Source organism: Musca domestica, unplaced genomic scaffold (genome assembly GCF_030504385.1).
Source record: "Musca domestica strain aabys unplaced genomic scaffold, Musca_domestica.polishedcontigs.V.1.1 10, whole genome shotgun sequence".
In the NCBI taxonomy this organism is placed as follows: Eukaryota; Metazoa; Arthropoda; class Insecta; order Diptera; family Muscidae; genus Musca; species Musca domestica.
The window spans coordinates 12,115,905-12,136,656 of NW_026712115.1; the positions used below are offsets into that span (position 1 = coordinate 12,115,905).

The 20,752-nt window shown below is 33.7% G+C and overlaps 1 protein-coding gene across 4 annotated transcripts in view; it reads left to right on the plus strand.

Moving 5' to 3' along the window:
- Window positions 1-11,403: 11,403 nt before the first annotated feature.
- Window positions 11,404-20,752, plus strand: part of LOC101890869 (zwei Ig domain protein zig-8) — a 358,699-nt gene continuing 349,350 nt past the window's right edge. For 3 of the 4 annotated variants that reach the window (XM_059126641.1, XM_059126633.1, XM_059126646.1), the window contains exon 1: window positions 11,405-13,087. The gene's annotated coding sequence lies outside the window, so the exon portion shown is untranslated. Of the gene's footprint in view, window positions 13,088-20,752 lie in introns of all 4 variants that reach the window. The other variant, XM_059126655.1, reaches the window with a different exon arrangement.

Here is a 20,752-nt window from a genome sequence, read left to right on the forward strand (position 1 = left end):
TCATGTGAGGTGCACTCGTTAAAAATGTGGTAGATTGTTAGTGGCTTTGTACAAATGCAAATAGGGGGTGCAGATTTCTCTATGATATATTTATGAGTAAGTAAAGTATGTCCAATTTTCAGTCTATTTAGTTTGCTTAAATCCTTTCTCTTTAATGATGGATGTGTATATTTGTATGGAATATGATTTATTAATTTAAATAATTTGGAATCTCGACTGCTCATTACCCACTCTTCATTCCACTGATCATGAACATATTTTTTTATTTGCCTTCTGTAATCAGGAAATTGATATTTATATTTCAAGTTGATATCGTCTTTGAGTGAATCCTTTGCTAATTTGTCAACTTTATCATTTTCATATATGTTAAAATGGCTCGGGACCCATAGAAATTCAACGTAATTGTATGACATTCTACATAAGATTTCCCTAATTTCCTGTACTAAACTGTTCCTACTGAAATTATCATCTAACCCTTCTAATGAGCTTTTGCTGTCAGAAATAATTAATATATTTGCTCCATGGTAGTTTTCACGAACCTTTTCTAGGGTTACTTTAATTGCCAGTAACTCACAAGTATAAATAGAAGAATAGTTGCAAGTTCGGATTTTTGTCGAAAAGTGGTCTCCAAAATATGCAAAGCCAGATTTTTCATTTATAACTGAGCCATCAGTATAAAATTTTATAAAGTTTTTATAATTAGAATTTATTATTTCTAAATAACGTTGGTGTACTTCTTCAGGGATCATGTTTCTTTTGTTAATATAGGCAAGTCTTAAATTTAAATTTATCATAGTAAAAGTCCAAGGAGCTACAGTTGATGTTGATAATGGGTTTATATTTTTTATGTCGATAGGGAATTTGGTTACTACTTTTAACATTTCGTTGTAAGCTCGTGTGTAAAGTGGTTGATATGTCAATGACTTGGCTTCAAATTTTCTAACTTTTGCTGTGTTATTTAACATAGAATAAAAAGGATGGGTTTTCAGAGAAAATATTTTCAGTGTGTAATTTAGTAGATGTTTTAGTCGTCTATAATTAAGAGGTTGGTTGGAAGAGAGAGCCAGTAGAGAACTAGTAGGACTAGTCCTGAATGCTCCAAGAGAAAGTCTTATACCTGTATTTAATATAGTGTCAAGAGTTTTTAGTCGACTGCTCGAAGCTGAATTGTAGATTATTGAAGCATAGTCAATTGTCGGCAGAACTATTGAATTTAATATTTTTAAGAGTGATTGTTGATCAGATCCAAATTTTGTACATCTTAACATCTTTATAATACTTAGTTTTGAATTCGCTTTAGCCTTGATATGTTGGATATGATGATGAAATGAAAGTTTTTCATCAAAGATAACACCTAAAAATTTATGTTTGTTTACAAATTGTATATTATTATCATCCAATTTTAGAGAAATGTTAATATCGTTCTGTTTTCTGCGTCTTGAGAATTTAATAGCAACAGTTTTCTCGGCATTAAATTTAAAACCAGTTTTGTTATTCCATGATAATAGCTTGTTAATAGAACACTGAATATGTTTTGTTATTGTGGAAATATTATTCCCTGAAGAATAGATAACAAGGTCATCGGCATATAATAGAGATTTTACATTTGGTTTGATATTATTAAATATAGAGTCAATCGCTAAAAGGAAAAGGGTTACACTAAGGATTGATCCCTGAGGTACTCCGTTTTCTAGATAGTAACTTTTTGAGTGCGTATTTCCTACAAGAACAGAAAATTTTCTGTTTGTTAAGAAATTTGAAATAAAAGAAATCATATTTCCTTTTATTTCAGAGCGATTGAGTTTTTCTAATATTAATTTTCTCCATACGCAGTCATACGCTTTACAAAGGTCAAAAAATACTGCTACTAAATCTTTTTTGGTAGAGAAGCTCTCCATTATGTCAGAATGTAATATAGCCAAATTATCAATAGTACCTCGATTCTTTCTGAAAGCAGATTGGTTGATATTTAATATATTTTTTGTTTCGAGATACCATATTAGTCTTCTATTTATCATTCTCTCCAAGAGTTTACATAGGCAGTTTGTGAGAGATATAGGTCTATAATTATTTTGCTTTGCTGAGTCTTTACCTGGTTTAAGCACTGGTATCACAAGAGCTTTTCTCCATTTATCAGGGAAAACTCTTTCTGTCCAGATTAAGTTATAGAAATCTAAAATATATTGTAAAGAGATATCATTTAATTTTTTTAACATTTCGTATCTTATATTATCCGGACCTGGAGACGATCCTTTGCACATTTTCAGAGCAGATTTTAATTCTAACATAGAAAATTTTGAATTATATGGTTCCCCATTATTGTCAAAATTGAGTGATATTTGCTTTGTTTTTGAGTAATCTATAAAACTTGAAGAGTAATTTGAAGAAGAAGAATTGTTGGCAAATTGTTTGGCAAACAAGTCTGCAATATCTTTTGGGTTTGTTACTAATGTGTCATTGTGTTTGAGGAAGTTTATTTGCTGATGGTTGGTGGATCCATTGAGTGATCTAATTTTTCGGAAAACTGTTGACGACGAAGTTCGAAGGTTTATACTTTCACAAAATGTAATCCAAGATTTTTTACGGCTAGCGCGAATTTCTTTGCGAATTGTTGCTTTCATTTTAAGGTAATTTGCAAGATTCTCAGAATTTATATTATTTTTAAATTTTTTTAGAAGTTTTCTTCTTTCCTTAATCAATGTCTTTATTTTGTGGTTCCACCATGGTACTTGCCGTTTATTAACAGTGGAAGATTTTATGGGAATGGCATTTTTTGCAGATTCTATGATTGAATTGACTATGTGTTCTTCTAAATCATTAATTGAATTAAATGCGTTAAAAGAACCCTTAAGTTCGCATTGAAAATTGTCCCATTTTGCTTTATTTATATTCCAAGTTTCTCTACGTTGTAAAGATGGAGAAAAATCTTTATACTTTATAAGTATAGGATAATGATCGCTGTTGTGTAAATCGTCGCATACAGTCCATTCAAAATATCGAGCAATTTGTGGAGATATTAAGCTTAGATCAATGTGACTGAATGATTTATAAGCCAAACTAAAATGGGTTGGACAATTTATATTATTCATTAAATTTATATCATTTTCATTTATAAAATCATATATGATTTTCCCTCTTTGATCGGTTTTTTCAGATCCCCACATGGTATTATGAGAATTGAAATCTCCTAATAACATGTAAGGGAGATCGAATTGATTAATTAAATTATTTAGCGAGCTTTTAGATAAAGTTTCCGACCCTGGAAGATATATCGAGCATAATATACATTTAATAGGAAAACTAATTTTAATAGCTATTGCTTGTAAATCAGTATTGAGTTGGAGTTCAGAGGCTTCTACCATATTATTTACATAAATACATACACCGCCATGAGCAGTATTTGTTGTATTTAAGTTTTTATAAAAACATTTAAAATTTTTGATATTTTTGTGATAATTTGATTTAAATTTTGATTCTTGTATGCATATTGCTAGGCAATTAATATTTGAGATTAGTAATTTGGTGTCATCTATATGATTGTTAAATCCATTACAATTCCATTGTATAATTTGATATTCACTGGTCATATGAGCTGGTGCTGTTGTATGTTTCATCTTCCATTGTTTCTATTTTGTTCAGTTCTTCACTGTTTGTGTTTTGTTTTTTCTTTTTTTCTGTATTAGTCAGTTCTCTCTTTTTTCTTTTTGATATACCTTTTGGTATCAGAGAAATTTTTGTTCCATCTGTTTTCTTCACTTCTCGAATAGAAGAGATAGTTGATAAGGCTTCTTTTATAGTTTTTGTTGGTGATGTTTTTTCTGTTTGAGTTATATTTTTCTCTCGAGTATTTTGTTTGCATCGACATTCGCAACTGCATTGTTTGTTAATAGTTGGCAATTTTGAAATGTCTGAATATGTTGTTGGTAGAGGGTTCCTCATCTCATAAATTTTTCTTGCTTCGTGTATACTCTTTTTCTCTTTTATGCGTATAGTTTGAATTGCAAATTCTCGTTTGTAAGTGGTGCATTCTTTGGAGAAGCTGTTATGCTCTTTTCCACAATTTGCACATTTTGGGGTGTTGTTGCATTTTTCTCGTTTACCATCTTCTTTGATCTCCGTATGTACTGTGTTACTGCAGTGTGGGCAAAGTTTGACGTTTGACGTGCATTTCTCAGACACGTGTCCAAATTGAAAACAATTGTAACACCTGAGGGGATTTGGAATGTAGTGACGGACCTTAACTCGAAAGAAGCCAATGAAAACGTTTTCGGGAAGATCTCTAGTATTAAACGTTAGTATATACAAACCAGAATCCACATTTGTCAATGTTCGCGTTTCTGGATCTCGCCTTTTTAATCGTTTTATATCAGTAACTTGGAGATTCAATTTTGTGATTTCCTCTTTCAGTTCAGTGTCACTTAAATCCCTCAGATCATTGGTATAGATAATGCCTTTGGACATATTCAATGTTTTGTGTTCTTCAACATTAACGAAAACAACGGAAGATAGAGACAGCATTTGTATAATTTTGTTTGCTTGTTTTCCATTTGTGCATTGAATTAGCAGCTGACCACTTCGGAGTTTTTTGCAATCTATTATGTTACCACCAACTGCGCTGATAGATTTTTGGATTAAGAACGGTGAAACGTTTGAAAACCCCTTATCTGCGTGTATTCCCGATCTGGACATAACTAAATAAGTCGGTTGTAGTGACTCTGGATTGAGGACAGATTTGCCCCTATCAAAGAGGATACCTCCCATTTTGGGAAGATAATTAATTTAAACTTATAATTTGAAGTCTACGTAAACTTGAATTTTTGTATTGTTAAAGAAAAAGTTAATAAAAGAGAGTTAGTTGGTTTGTGTGTTTTTGTGTGTTGTCTTTTGTTTTCACTTTTCTTGTTTCTGTTTGCTCCGAGTATGAGGCGCACGCGGCGGGTGTTAAACTCGCACTGAATCACAAATGATGCTGATTTAATTATATATATGTATATATATATATATATATATATATATATATATATATATATATATATATATATATATATATATATATATATATATATATATATATATATATATATATATATATATATATATATATATATATATATATATATATATATATATATATATATATATATATATATAGCAACAATGTAGTGAATTTTTTTAAATCTGATATTACATGTTCAAAATAAAATAAATAACATGTCCCGATCAGGGCGCTTATCGACATATTTTCAAACGTGGTACATTCCCAATGGTGTTATGATGTCGATATGCCGTGTAAAATTGCATTGGATACACTGTGTACAACAGTATTATCCAAAAATAGACCAGGGGCTGGATTCCTGTTTTATGAAATTATGAAATGAAAAATATATCCTTTATAAAATTTTTCATTTGACTTTCTTCCCTTTATAAAAGCTTTCATTTTACATTTTCATAGAACAAGAATTGAGGCCCAGGATCAATAGACCTTCGAAAATTTTTAAATTGCGTTGATAAAAAATCGCAAATTCATATTTTTTAATATTATATTTTTATAGCATTCAGCCTACTATGAATATAAGTTTAGACTTTATGTCGATTTAGCCATGTCTGTGAAACCTCTCTTACATCTCAACGGACTAAAGGAGGTTAAAAATCGTCAAAATATTTTAGGACCGCAGAATTTTTGTTTGAAATTCTTGAATCAAAAACATTATCAAAATTACAAATTTTTAAATTTAAACTTTTTAAGAAACGTCGCTGCTTTGTAATGCACTTACAAAAAGTGTTTCGTATACGAATTTCGATCTACCAACATTCTTTGAACACACCTCTTAGATAGTCTTTACTGGTCGAACGTCCATAGATATAGAATGCTCAGCTAGACATTTGTTAACATTTTTTATGGCACTGCCAACTGAACTCTGCTTCAGCTGTATTTTTTTCATGAAAATCGTTTTAAAAGTACTACCAGCATAATGGAGCACAGACACTTGCCCCCATACATACGTACATACCAACATGCTTACATAGAAAAACATACATATATTCAGAAAAACACCCTGACATCAAAGTGTCCATGCATACATTTCCTATTGGCCATCTAACTCAACGATTGACCAGCAAACTGACAAACTACCAAACCAGGCTAACAATCTTCTTGTGGATGTTTACACTTCGTCTGTCCGCTGTCCTACGAGCACTTTCATAGTCACTGCCACTGTCACATTTGCTGATACTAGGACGAATCCACCACATGCTAAAACCCTTTGGCAAGGAAAAGACACATTCACACATCTGAGGATGCAAGGATGAACATGTGTCGTCGTTGTGCCTTGTCGTTCTGTCGAGTGCATGCGTCTGGTATTTCCGGGATCTTGGGAAGACAGTGTCCCTTTTGCTCGCCCGACTCTACTGAACGGTGATTAATGGTATCCTATTGTCCGTAAATAATGTATGCCGGAAAGGAAAAAAGAAGGAACCCTTCTCGAAGCACCGCAGAATGAGGGTATTAGCCATGGTCAGTGGCTATGTCAAAAACAATATTCCTAATTACTTAGTTAACGCCACAAATAAGCATCTTGGTGATGAGACTAATTTGGTCGATGGCTTTAAAAATGGAGAATGCATTTAAGACAGAAGTGATTTTTTCAAACAATTTGTTCCGTTAATTTTTACTTACATTTATATATTTCTCGTTTGCAACTTTTTTTTTTTTCTTATTTTTAATTTTTTCTCCAGAAATAGGTTTGTTTTTAGTTTTTGAGAGGTGAAGATATTTCGCGGGTTTTAAAATATTACTAATTAAATGCCACTTAACTACATACAACTCCAACAATTGAGTGTTTGATTTGATAACCGATAGATTTTTAGGTCAAGTTGTTGCTACTTGTAATGTTTGACGCAACAAAAACTGCAAATATTTATTGTTTTTAATCTTTTTTAATTTTTAATTGTATGGAATATTTTCGCAATAGCTGGGATGCGTATGCCCAATTTTTAATCTCTCAAACTTTGTGAGAGCTATTAACTTATTTATTTTGTCCGTATTGTTATATGTAAGTTTAAATATTGTATAGCAACTTATCAGTTTAAAGTTTGGTCTTAGGTACGTTGGGAAATTCGCTCTGTAACTATCGCAAATATCGGATATTTATATTAAAAGACAGTTACAGTAAGTTTGGGGAAAAGAAGATAACTCGTAAAATATTTGATGGTTCTGTGCTGATCAATGCCACAACCAGATATATTGCTTTATAAGTTGGCTGTGAGAAGTGTTTATTTTTATACTCTACAACACCATGTGTATACCCCTAATACATATAAGTTTGATTGGGCAAAAAATTGTGTAACACTTCGAAATATTGTTCCTGCACATAGCAAATTGTATACGGATATTCCTATCACGCCAAGCAGAGTATATCTAGCTATGTAGTCCGTCTTTTGGAGATGTTCGCAAAATATTAACGGGTAGAAATGGACAATCAACTAATGGACATTTTTATGGAGTTAGAGTCTAGGGCAGCGCTGAAGCGTAACATTTTGGATGGTCGTCGGTTAATATTGAACTGATGAAGTAGGCCACAATTTTGTTTGAAAAAAGTACCAACATCAGCGGAATTACAAATACATGAATGTGCAATTTTTGTTCCTTCCGAAAGAGTGATTTAGGTATCTGGCGTAGTAGGAGGAGTAAGAGGATCAATTTGATTCAACATTTGCTTTTATTATGTGGTAGATATGAGGATCAAAAGTCTAATAAAAAGTCGGCCCGCCCGACTATAACCTGTTGCTTATTTGTTATCCCCTACAACACTATGTAAGTTTGATTAGGGCAAAAATTATGCAACACCTCGAAATATTGGACATAGGAAATTATATATGGATATTCCTATCTCGCCGGGCTAAGTCGATCTAGCTGTATATATCCGTCCGTTTATCCATGTTAATGTGTAATTACTCTACAGGATGTGGCCGGATCCTCACGAAGTTGAAAATGGTGGTGGGGTTAGGCTCAGAATAGAAGAAGATGATAGCGAAATATATAGGGCTTGAAATGGACCAAAAATAGAACAATTACAGGCCACAATTATAAACCAATCGACGCGGAATTTTGCATGGAGTTAGAGTTTAGGCTTGGGCACCAATTGGACTGTCATCGGACAATATTTAGCGGATAAAATAATCCATAATTTTTATGTCAAAAAATACGAAATTTTTCACTTAACCGCGAATATTTTTTAAACCCGGCCAAATAACAAATACATTAAAAGGTCACTTCTGACTATTACAGTGATGCTGATGGCCAAGATATCGGATATATAGCAAAATAGGTAAAATATATATTTAAAAGATATATATCTTAGTTATTCCGCGTTCTCAATTCTTCTCAATTTGGAATGGTCTCTGATCCTGAAAAGGATAAAATCTAAGAAAATCGCGAAAAAATATGCCAATAAAAAATTAATATTTTTGTTACATTTTTTCAATTGTTGTCATATTTTTTTTATTGCATGCGACATTTTCTAAAGTATTTCTACACACCTCAACACTATTATTTGAGGGTATAATATGTGTTATATGACATCACTTCAAAAACAAAATCTTCCAAAATGGATTTGAATATAAGGGGGGTTGTATGGTATCACATGGTCGGCCCCGCCCGACTATTGCCTTTGCTGTCTTGTTTTGGTATATCATAGGATACTACAGTGTGCAAATATCCGTTCATTTTTGCCCTTATAGTATCCGTTATCCTATCCCAGCTTTATCTTACTCCTGCAACCCACATATCAAAATTCAAGGTTAAGCTCTAGCAAATTCGGCTCCATGTTGATCGGTGAATGTCTAGATTCCATTAAGCTCTTTAATATGTATACATTATGTGTGATGTTTACAGTCAAAAAATATTTAAACCATAACTTCATAAGTAAGTTTTTCAAGAATTTGGAGAAAAAGTAGTCTTGACTTTTTTCAAGAGCGAGGTAAGCTGTCAAATCACTATAGTTGTATGGTAAACATGATTTTTTGGAATTAAAATAGAAATGTTATGAAACATGGATTCCTTAAAAACTAGTGTATAAATTTCCAATTGTGAATTTTAACCGTATCGTATCGTATTGAAACTTTCTCATAGGCATAATTTATTTCCGAGAGGTAGTCAAATACAATTTGGTTGAAAAGTTCATATAAATCACCCAATCTCGAAAACATCGGTCCATTGGTTTAGGTGTAGGCGTGGACCGATGTTGCCTATAATCTATTCCCATCGCGACACCATTATGTCACAAGGAAAATAATTTGCCAAAAGTTTTTTCCTCCTGTGTCTTCAAAGATGAAAAAAACACTAGAAATTGTAAAACTTGAATTGGAAACATTTAGAAGAAGATACATGTTATTACACGGAGTCGTAGTCAAGATAATTTTTCGGCTCGAATAGCAAAATTGTTCAAATCCGACTCATAGTCTCCTGGGAAGTACGCAATGTGAAACTCGAGACTTCTTTGGAATGGATGCCTTTCCGCCATTTAATTTTGCAATACTTAAGTGTTTACAACTGACCCCTTCATTTCTTTGTAAGTCTCTGATAGATTTCGACTCCGAAATCTTTGTTCATACCAATAATTTTAAGTGTAGCACGTATATATTTTCTGGAAATAGTACTCTGATATTTAGTGTAAATCGGCTTTATTCCCTACTTCAGGATTCATATATAAATTTCAAATTTAAGCTATAAATATAAATAATTATAGGAACTTCTTCCAAAATAATGTGTAGAGTGAATTAGATAAGAATCGGACTCGCCAGACTTTGGTTTTAATAACTGGTGTTATTTCCATTGTGTCTATAAGAACGAGATGTTCTGCAACTCTATACACTGAGGAGATTACTAGATAAAGGTAAATTTATATAACAACATTAATTAAATAATTGTCAGACAATTGCAACATTTGTTTGCAAAGTTTTTTCAATGCTTCCACTAATTAAATTGAGACAATATTGATTTCTAACATCTTTTTTTTTAGCTCCCTGGGAACCCATTCGAATCCGCTACAATTGTACTTCAGATGAACTCTGGCCAAAAGGTCACAATAAAGAAACCATAAATTGTTGATGAAACCTTTGTTTCGATTTGTTTTTTGCCATCTTCCTGCGTTCACTTTCAATGGACCACAAACATGTCATCAACAAACACAGCACCTGGAGTAGACCCCAACACACACACTCACAAACGTACAAATATCCAATTTACACACACACAGCTATGTGTTGTATATTTGTTGGCATGTATGTTGGATCCTCATAACTACGATTTTCAATTCGAGTTTTTTTTTTGCACAGCAAAGGGGTTCTGGAAAGGTTAACGAAAGGAAATGGAAGAAAAACAAAGACGAACACAAACTATTGATGTTGAGAAAATGATCCATGAAACCCTACGACGAGTGCTGACTCTAAAAAGAAAATGTAAGTCGACAGTTTCGTTTTTAAACGCTTGAAGGTGTGAAATATTAAGAACAACTTTGAAGTGCGAGTGTCTGGTGCGTGTAATATTTGCAGCAGCACACAACAACAACAATGTATGTGTAACGCCGGGAGCTGTAGAATGTTGTAAAAAAGGAAAAGGCGACACTTTTATCAAAGCGTTAACTTACTCTGCGACCCACCACCAACGAACCAAAAGCAGTCTCCCGCGTTCCTCTCTGGTTGCCCTCACCAAAACAAAAACAAAAAACAGGTCAGAGAAATACCAGAAAAACAAATGACGAACAAGTGGTAAGAAAGTATAAGCATCAAGTTAAATTAAGTTAGTAGGTTTCACACACATACACACACACACAAGCACGCGTGAGCAGACACATACGCACCCATGTGATGTAAAAATACAGGATTCGATGTCAGTTTTCATGCCGAAGAGAAGAGAGCATAAATAACGGCAGGGAAGACCTACGACAACTTTTATTTGATATCTATGATGATGACGACGACGATTTCATTTGGAATAAAATGTTTGCAAGCTGATAATAAGGTCACAGGGAAAACAAGGCAAACACCGACGACATAAAGAGAGTGTGTTCGGACATTAAGAGAGCGCTTTCTCGATGTGTAACACTTTCCAGGCTGGAAACGACAGCAGGGAGCAGGCGCCGTTTTAACAGCTGTTGTTGTAAAAATCACAGGGTTTTTATGCTTGGACTCTCTGTTGTGCGGAGTTGCATATGTGGCTTGTAATATACAAGAGTGTAAAGATGCTTACACCGAACAATTCCGAAAGCTTTCACAGCGGATTTTGCGCAATGCACACAAACTCTTTCTCTCCGTTTTCGTTTTTGGTGGGGGATTGTGTAAAGTTCATCCAATGACTACGCTCACAGGCTGAAGTTTGTGACTGACATTCCGTAACTTTCACGTTGAACGGGCGTGCACCAGCCAGTCTGCTCTAGTCTACGGTGAATATTCGGTGAAAGCTGTTCTATACAAAGTAATACGAACGTGTTATCGCCAAGCGTTGTTTACAAATTGGCCAAGAAGCAGCAAACAAAAGGAAAGAATTTATTAAAACGGATATTCGACAAACGGAGCAAATATCGCAAAGCAAACCAAAGTGGTCACATCACCAGAAAAAATACTCATTTTCAAATTGTATCGTGTGTTCCAAATACAAAAATTGTCATGGGGCACTGAGCACATGGCACAAGTGTAACTAACCACTTAAATCCAGTGTCATCCTTGAAAGTTATTACAAAGTTCAAAGTGCGAACAAAAATAAATTGCAAAAAAGCCTGTATGGCAAATTTGATGAAGAAGAATTGGAAAAAAAGTAATAAATTTTGTGAAGCCAACTTCTCGAATTACGTCTGCATTTAATACACCGCAACACAGGCATTTAAGTCTGATTTATCACTGGCATATCCCTTTGTAGCATAGCTAAACAAATGTCCTTTTGATTCCATACAAACTTGTTTATGTGTGTCACACAAGTTTTGCCGCATAAAATAAGTTTGCCAGCAAAGTTCATAAAAACAAATCCGTGCAGTGTCGTTACCAACGGTTGAGTGGTTGAACAAATGATGATGCTTCAAGGCTAAAAAGTCCTGCTAACAAATCAAAGCCAATCCTAAGTCTACTTTGAATTGTCAAACAAAAAAGAAAACAAAAAAACACGAAAACGAAAACAAAGAAACCTTTCCCCTTAACACAAAAGCCAAAATTACATGAAATAAAAAGAAAAAGTGGAAATCAGTGTTAGAGCCTGAAGCTGTCGCTCGTTCGCTCGCTCGCTATCAACAACTATTATTATTATTGTTGTTGTTACAGCCTATAAGAAGCCGGGGCACGCACCAAACAAAAGTGATAGTGAAATATGCCATTGTTGTTGTTGCTGCTGCTGTAAACGTCTAAGCATGTGTGAGTAGTGTAGGCTACGAAAAAAAACAAAAACGAAAAAAAAGAAGTGAAACTAGGAAACAATTGTGTTGCAAAAGTCCTACAAACATAAACGCAGCAACGCCAAAGTGCCCGTGGCTATTCAACATCACAACAACTAACAATAATAAAACATCCACTCGAACATCATACACACACATACATACTCGGTGTCGTGAAAACAAAAAATCGAAAAAAAGAAGAGCCGTCGAATAACTGCTGTCTCTGTAAGTACCAGCATGAAGGCACCAACACATCCATCCACCTAGTGATAAAACAAAGCAAAACAAAAAGTGAAATAAAAATTGCCTTAGCGCAAAAGCTTTTGTTAAGAATAAAGAAAATAACGGCAGCAATAAAAACAAAAGCAACGTGGAAATGTTTTTCCTTTTCGCTCTGTGTTTTTGTGAAGTGAAAGTGTAAATGTTGCTGATGCGAGTCTGCCACGCATTTAAGTCCCTCATCATCAAAACATTTGGATATATTCATGGACGTGAGCACACACTCTGAAAGCCCCCGCACAAAGTCCCACACACGCGGACATACATGCAAATCTGAAGAAGACAAACAAACAAACACGAATTGTGCTCCTACCAAACATTACATCAAAGTGTGAATGAACGAACGATCGGACGAAGGGAAAAGCAAAGCAAGGGCGCCTCCTAACAAGGTAAAAAAAAATACAAGCGGAACATGATATCGTGTTGTTCTCCGCTAACATACGGCCTCTTTCTGATACTCACCCCCCTCCCCCATACAAAAACACATGCACAAAGTTATACAGTTTTTTAAAAGGATTTGTGTGCTTGTTGCAAATGTTTGGCTATGTCAGAAATACACACACATGCACATCAATTCATTTACATATTACATTTTACACCATCGCCAGGTTAGCGGGCGTGCTTTTAAGCCAACGAAAGGAAAACATTGCAAATGATTTGGTATTTGTTGTTGGTGTAATCTTGGGCGATGTAAATAAAAATAAAAGTACCACCAAAACAGTACTGAACGGACATGGGTCATTTTGTGGGCTTTCTTAAGGATTGGTATGTCATAAATGTGACTAATAAAAGTTAGTCCGGTAGGGCCAAACTCAAGAAGGAAAATTGATTCAAAATGCCTTCAGTCAGAACTCTATAAATATATTTTGGTTAACATCGAATGGGAGTTTATCTAGTTTGAATCTACTATACTTCTCTGTAATAATTTAACAATAGAATTAACAACAATTAGGAATAATTGCAAATGTATGCATACCTTAAAGTTCGATATTTGACGAAGTTTGTCGTTAGATTAGCTATCTTAACATTCATTCGCAAGTGTAGTGTAGTTTTTTACTGTTTGCCTACAGATATATGCCATCAGCGTTTGACCATTTATCTATGTGTTCCTTGTTTGAGACGTGCCTCAAAATTGGATCTATATATCCCATTTTTATACCCACAGGCATTTGATATGGTCAAAACGTGCCTCATCGAAATAACGATATTAGACCCTAGGTCTTTTTGGACCAAATCGGTTTCAGGACATTTGGAGTCGATCTAGCGATGTCCGTCTGTCTGACAGGTGCGCACGATAACTCTCGAAGGGATCATCCGTTTTGGTCCAAACTTGGTCCGTCGTCATATGGGAGATGGGTGCACTCCTTCTGGTAGCTCTCCGAAATTTGACATATTCAAAAAATATTTTAATGCACAGAAAGAGAAAGAATAATCCACTTTGGTTTCAACTTGTCATCAATACTAGGTCAGGTGCGAAAATGGACAATATCTGTCTACTCAATCAAGTACCTCCCACACAAAGTTCCAACATTTTGAATAATTATAACACTTATAAAATGTGATGTGACAATTCGAATGTCTTCAATTTACACACATCATAATATTTTTACTAACCCAAGGCCCGGTACGAAGGTGGAATATATCGGTCCACTCCTTCTGGTACCTCCCCCACAAAGGTCAAAATTTTGAATAACCATGAAGCTCATAAAACGAAATTAATTTCCGATTACATTTAGACTTAGCACATCTCAATTTTTCTATCAAAGCAAGATCTGTTATAAATGTGGCAGAAATCGGGCCGTTCTTTATGGTACTTCCCCCACAAAGGGCCAACGCTTTAATAACCAAAACGTTTATACAATCCGAAATAAGCATCCGGTTCTCTTCATATTACACACATCCCATTATTTCTACTAACACAAGATCTGCTGTGAAGGCTAAAGAGCAAAATTTTGAATATCCATATGTCATAAAACGCGAAATTAACATTTGATTCCATTCAGACTTGGTATATCTCAATATTTCCATCAACGCAAGATCTATTATAAAAATAGAGATCGGACCAGTTCTTCTGGTACCTCCCCCACACAGAGTTCAAGATTTTGAAAAATAAAAACGCTCAAAGAAAGCGAAAGGAGAATTCAACTCTCTTCAAATTTCGCACAAACAAACATTTTTTTAACACAAGATATGTTCTGGAAGATGATATATATCTGCAAACCCCTTCTGGGACCTCGCCCACAGACGGTGGTCACAATTTTGAATATATTTATCTGTCATAACTTGCAAAACAAGGCAGCGATTCTTTACAACTTGATATATCTAAATATTTCCCTCAACCAGAGACCTAAGATGAATATCAAATTTATGATTTCGCATAAAAAAACATTTTAACATTTTCTTAAAAGTGTCACCTATCTCCTATAAAGTGAAAAAAGCAACAAATATAGTCTAAACCTGACACATCGCAATATTTATATAATATTTACAAAATGGAAAATATTTAACCAATCCTTTGGAGCCTACTCCATAGAAGGTTACCAATTTTAATAATCATATCTGCCGGCAAAAAAGACCGATTCTTTTTAACCTGTTTTTATTAAATTTACTGTTAGTACAAAATTACAATGTGCAAACTTTCAATAGAATTGGGAAATAATTTGCATTTAACCAGAGTTCAAATTATGCAAAATTCGGAAAAAGAGAGAGAGAGAGAGAGTTAGAAGAAATATTTGAATTTGCGAAATATGAAGACAATCGGACTCTTGTTTCATATTTTAGTACTAATACATCGTCAGATCATTCTAGTATGTTTACCACAAAAGTTCAACATTTTGTATGTTCACAAGACTTATTAAAAAAAGAGAGAAGAGTGTGATAGTCTTCAAATATCACATATACCCATATTTGTACCAACTCTAAGTCTTATATGAAGATAAAAAGTCACAACGACAAAGGGACATAAAATACATAAGTTCGAATAATCATAACTCTTTGAAAATCCAAAATGAGCACCCGATTTCTAGCAAGGTACTTTACAATATTCGTACCACATGCTCTGATGTTAATATCGGATTTACTAGTTCATTCCTTCTGTGGGCGAAATTTTGAATAATTATAAGTCTCATAACAAGCGAAGCAAGTCAATCTATATATATAAATGTAAGTTGTGTTAGTTACTATGCTTATAATTTAAGAACCGCTGGACTGATTTTAACGATTCACACAAATTCGGAATTGTCTCCTCTCCGAAAATGATAATATCCAAAAAAACCGCGTAAAAATGTTATATATTAAAATGTTCATTTTGACTTTTCAAATGTACAATAGTAATGTTTTATTGTGCATGATTTTTTCTAATTTTGACTTACTTTTTTCTAATGTACATTTGTAGTGTTTTTATATTTTATTTTTGAATTCGAATATTAATACCAATTTATTTAATTGACTTGATTTCTTGAGAACTGAAATTGATGGCAGGTTAAATGGAAGTGTAGTACCGAATTATGTGCTGGCGATACGGAATAGATGATATCGAAATAATTTAACGCGGTCACACCAAAGTTAAAAGATAATTATTTTTTTTTTAGAAATCGATAAAAAATTATGAAAAAAATGTCATTGCAAAAATTTTCAAATCGGGAAAAAATCGAAAAAAGAAATGCAATGGAATCTAATTTTAAAATAGTAGTACATTCTATTGAAAAACTTTGTAAGGATCATTAAACATTTGCTGTAAAAAATTAGCGAACAAGTTGAAGATTGAAGTTGAAGATCTGCTTTTGTCAATTTTTCAAAAACAAATACGATGTTAACTGACATCTACCTTTCAACTCCAGGGCCTGCATCGTAGTTCAGCTGGAAGATGCGAACACATTTAAACAAACAAAAATGACCGAAAAAGCATATTGGGGCTCATTTCAAGGCTGGACCTACTTCTTTCATGTAACAATAATCCGTCCAATGAGAGCTCGAAATGCAAAATACTTTGGGAGTAAAATCAGTTAGGGGGGTGGAGAACCTCTTCGGCCCTTATTTGGCATTTTTGTTTCTAAGGGTGTGGAGAATCTCTTCTTTGGGAACGGGATGTACATCTATATGAAATAAATTATGAAAACATGAATAAATTACAAATATAAGAAAGTAGCACTGGACCGAATATTTGTTGAATCGTCATTGAATTATACTATGATGAAAAATATGGACTTTATGGGGTCTCCAATTACAATTTAAATTCCCATCTTACGGTAATGGTGTAAAATAGTAATTATATTTGACTATTCTGAAATCATCCTGCCCTCAATTATGAGGTGGATAAAACCATTTTTACTTATATAAATCACGCGATTTTTTTCGGTTTGACATGCTATGTTGTTCTGCTACATTTTTTGGATTTGGCCTCTATTTGCCATCTTGGATTATAAGGGGTAGAAGGAAGTTTTCAATGTAGGTCGATGTTTAGGAGTAGTGCCCATAGAAAGGTACCGTCTAATTTGACCACATTTCAAAGGTTGAAAATTTTATACAAAAATTTCAACATATCTACAAATTTATGCATAATAGAAAAAAACTACGGGCCGGCAACGCGGACCGGGCCAGCTAGTATTTCTATAAATGTAAAGCTATCCCATGTCGGTGTATTCTTTCTTGTATATTCCTTACAAAAGTTCAAGGTTCTCCAAAAAAATATATAACATATAAAATGGGGAAAGTAGTCGATGTATTCCGAACCCGGCATGTGGTAATATTTATATCATATATAAGTCAAATGTTTCACTTCTTGATAGAATCACTTTCTGATTCGATTTATGCATGTTAGCCCATCTGTCCATCCGTTTGTCCATGTATTTTTTGACAAAATGCAGGTCGCATTTATTATCCGATTGAGATAAAATTTTCCAAACAATATTTGCTTGGTCCACGGACGAACCCTACTGAAATTGGTGTGAATCGGTTTAAATACCTTTAACCGATTTCAGGTTAATTGTGCACCAAATGGCCAATATCAGTCCAAATGACCTGATTTTGGCAGATTTGACAAATTCAGTCTAGAAACAAGTCCGCAAAATTTGGAGAGAATCGGTTCAGACATAGCTATAGCTCCCATATATATGTTTCATCCGGTTTGGGGTTTTAAATCTCTCACATGCGTAATATGCAGTCCACAACAGTGATCTTTGGTACCAGATATTAGATACAGCTCAGAAATAAGTCGTTACAATTTTGTTAAGATCGGTTCAGATTCGAATATAGCTCCGATTTTTTTCGTGCATCAAATGGCTAATATCTCCCCAAATAGTGTGAATTGTGGCACATCCGACCGAATTCAATCTAGAAGCAAGTAAATCAAATTTGGAGAAAATCACTTCAGATATAGCTATAGCTCCCATATATATGTTTAATCCGATTTGGGGTTTTATGTCCCTAACATGCGCAATATGCACTTGGTACCAGATTACTTATGGAGCTCAACTTTTCCTCTGTCAAATTTAATCGATATCGGATCAGATATAGCTATAGCTCCTATATATATGTTTATCCGATTTCTGTTTTTTTGTGCACCAAGTGGACTGAATTTTGGCATTTCCGACGGAATTCATCCTAAAGTTATGGTGAAAACGGTTCAGATTCATCCGGTTTGTTGTTAATGTGACTCACATGCGTAATATGCACTATACACATATTTGATACAGAACATCAGATACTACATCATTTGTTACGGTAGCTTTACTAAACACGCATAGTGGTGTAGGGTATCATATAGTCCCCGCTCTACTTTGACCTTTCCTTACTGCTTTATATTTGGATATTGTTCGACCTCTCAGTTACGACGTTAATTATTGATAATAAATTAAGAACTTAGAAAAGCTTAGGTCGTGGTCATGTTCTCGAAACAAAAATAATCTCTTGAGAAAAAAATATATTATTTTATCTTTGACAAACATTTGCTATTTTCGGACAGCTATTTTTCGAATTTTATTTCTTTTTATTTTAACATTGAAGCTTCATGAATTTTGCACTCTATGTTCGAAATCGAAACCATAGTTTATAATTTTGTAATTGTTGTACTGGAAATGATGCCTGTGAAATAGAAAAAAATTCCGCCTTCACAGTTTTAACCACAGTTGAATTTTATACAATAATTTATTTCCGGCGGAAAAACGTTTGAAAATTCTGTGAAAAAGTGCTCATTTAGCCTTTTGGAATAGAAAATATTTGTTGAGCATAAATTGTGATCCTAATTAAATATTGTATTAACTTTTATACCACGAAGTTAAAGCTATAGAAATGAGGGATGTTTCTATTTCGGCCGGATGTGAAAATGTAAGAAAATGTCCCTTTAAAGTAGTATATGAAGATGTAGATAAATACCTTGTGAATTTTAATGAAGACCTTGTTGTACTATTTCACATTTGATATGTGGTATAAGAGGTTGGATTCCGATGTTAATACTACCCAGAAAATATCGAATTACTAGATTAATAACTATCCCAACCAGTTTTAGGGCAAGATGTCCGAAATAAGCAATTATTTATGGTCCACTAAAAATAGACAAATAAATTGGCCTTGTAATTCCTTACACTATACAGTGGAGGGCAGATAAACTTTGTTATTTCGTTTGTAATTCCTCGAAATGCTCATGTTAGATCCAACAAAGTATACATATTCTTGATCAGCGTAAAATTCTAAGTCGATGTCGATCTTTCAAATTTCGTTTTTGAAGTTCGGAATCGGTACTACAGGCGATGACAAAAATTGTTTATGTATGTCCACGTCTTCATATGGACCCAAAATAACAGTTGTCATTAAAGCGGTATTTTTCGACGGTCATTTTTTGAACATTTTTAAATTCCTCCAAAATGGTGGAGGGTTTTAAAAGACTTAGCTGCTTTTTACTTGTTTTATACGTAAAAACTGCATGTTTAATTTTACTAAAATAAATGTTGTTATCAAAAAAATGTCCATGGGGAAATTCGTTAAGGCAGTACCCATGATAACGGCAGTTTAAAGTTAAAAATAGCATTATGGAACAACATAAAGTTATATAATTTTAAGATCCAACTTTAAATTCGGTAGTTTAAAATTCAGGGTGAGATGAAAAACCTGCAACCAAAACAGCAACATCAGCAGAAATGGTTCGAAAAGTAAAAAAGCGATTAAATCGAAACTCGCGTCGCATTGGCCGAAAAATGGCACGCGAGCTGAACATATTGCAATATTCCATTCGGAATATGTTGAAAAATGAGCTCGGGGTAATGTCATTGAAATTCCAAAAAGTGCAAGAACTTACACCTCAACAGAAAGAAAATAGACTCAAAAGAGCTAAGGAGTTGCTTCGCTTAGCCGAAAGTGGTGAACTGCCGAATTCAATTTTCTCCGCCAAGATTGGATAATTTCAGACAAGTATCTGTAATTTGTATATTAAAGTGTGTTTTTAAAAACAGGATTTTTCCCAATTTGTTTCGTATACATATTGTTTTTACAATTTTAAAATATGGTTATTATATGGAAAGGGAAAGGCTTTCTATTTTAAAATCAAATAAAAATAATATTCAGATTATCTTTAAATCAATTATTTATTTTTCAATTATTCAGGGCCAAATCAATAAGAAAACTGATTAAAATTTTTAAAATTTCTAAAAGTTAAAAATTACCTATAGAGTTCAAGCTTGACATCGACGAACAGCTTCTATCCATTAGAAATGAAAAAAGAGCAGGCAAAGTAACTTTTTTCTGTTACGCAGTATTGGCTAGTTGATATGTAAACAGACTCGTTGCTCATCTTTTTCCATGTCACAAAACATGTCATGATAAAATTTCATTTTTATTAAAATTCAATAGCATTTAGATATGTACTGTTTTTGCTAATTTCCTGATCTTATATCAAAAATATTACACTAATCGCAAAAAAGTTTAAAAACACCCACACCCTATTTAGCCAAGGAATTCTTTTAGTAGAAAGGGAATGTGCTATCTCCGCTCGAGTATCATCTTTTGGTAATAAGCAAATATTTGTTTGGATTCAACATACACACGTTCAGCATGTCTGTGTT